Source organism: Corvus brachyrhynchos, unplaced genomic scaffold (assembly GCF_000691975.1).
Source record: "Corvus brachyrhynchos isolate BGI_N302 unplaced genomic scaffold, ASM69197v1 scaffold26, whole genome shotgun sequence".
Taxonomy (NCBI): domain Eukaryota; kingdom Metazoa; phylum Chordata; class Aves; order Passeriformes; family Corvidae; genus Corvus; species Corvus brachyrhynchos.
Genome location: NW_008239324.1, coordinates 951,263 through 952,564, shown reverse-complemented (window position 1 = coordinate 952,564; position 1,302 = coordinate 951,263). Strand labels below are relative to the sequence as shown.

The 1,302-nt window shown below is 51.9% G+C and overlaps 1 protein-coding gene across 1 annotated transcript in view; it reads left to right on the top strand.

Annotated features, from left to right (window-relative positions):
* Window positions 1-435: 435 nt before the first annotated feature.
* The window catches only part of CRISPLD2 (cysteine rich secretory protein LCCL domain containing 2), a 28,723-nt gene continuing 27,856 nt past the window's right edge, over window positions 436-1,302 (top strand). The window contains exon 1 of the mRNA XM_008638684.2: window positions 436-687. The gene's annotated coding sequence lies outside the window, so the exon portion shown is untranslated. The remainder of the gene's footprint in view (window positions 688-1,302) is intronic.

The window sequence follows — 1,302 nt, the reverse complement described above, 5'->3', positions numbered from 1 at the left end:
AACTGGGAAATCCCACAGCCCTCGCTGCGACGAGCAGGAACGGCTGAGCCGGCAGCCGAGGGCAGACAGCTGGCTTTAGTCCCTTACACAGAAAATTCCCTTCTGGAATTCCCCCTCCCTTGTCACCGGAGGCCCTCACCGGGGCGTCGCGGTCCCCCCTCTGCAGGGAGGATTCCCCGTGCCCCTGGAATCCCGCCGGGCTGCGACTCCCAGGGCCGACTGCTGGGGAGAGCACAGCCAACACTTTTATAAGATCAGGGACTGCCCCCCTCCTCCTCCTCCTCCTCGCTGCCAGTGTGACCGCCTTAGGGAGGGTGGTCCTGCTGCTCTGAGCCCCAATGACTGCCCTTGAAGTGCTGCGATCCCAACCAACACCCCTCTCCCCGTGGCTCTCCCCCCTACCTTTTCCCTCCCTCTTCTTTTCGTTCTTGCTCCACGCCCGTTGTCACTGGGATGATCCAGGGTTCTCCTCTTTGCCTGGAGAGCATAAATACCACTGGGGAGCTCTGTGAGACTGCAGTTGGTCCGAGCTGCTGAGCCGAGACCTTGCACATCTCACACCTCCTGAGGCTTATTCCATCCTTTCCTCCTCCACCTCGCTTAAATATTTCAGACACATTAATTTATTTTCCTCAAGCAGGCTTGGAGGAGCTGCAATTACCTGGAGACTTAGGAATACTCAGCAAGGTAAGTGTAAAGTTCGGTCCTGGCTTCTGAAATGTGGTTTTGGGGGTGATGTGAGTGCAAGAAATTACTCTTTTAAGAAGGCACAGTTTTAGTAACTTCTTCAAAAAGTTGCCTGGATGCTATAAAATAACACAAGTTTGAGCTTCCCTCGTGTGTGCTCTGCAGAGTTTAATGCAAGATTAACAAGCATTAATCTTGAATGAATGGGAGGAGTTTGCAAGTACAGGAGTGGATTTCTGTGCAAATAGAAAATATCCAGGGGATGCTGTTGCAGTCTCTAGGAGCACATTTGTGTGCTCCAGGCTGCCTGTGTTTGTGCAGTTCTGCTCTCAAGTCCTGTAGGAAAGGAATTTCAGCGTCACCACGCGTGGTGTCTGTTAGCAGTGGGTTTTCCACGTGGTTTTACATGGAAACTCACCCACTTGGGTTCTGTGGGAGTGGATTGAAATGGAAGATACAGATGGTTTTGGCCCATGGCATTGAAGATGCTGAATCTAAGGGGGGTTCAGTGCAATGTGTCACTGTTTTCCTGTGTCAAGGAACTTGTCATCCTCTTTGTCTTTGGAAGCCACCACAATTCTGCAAAGCTTGGACTGTGTGCATCCCAGGGAAAGA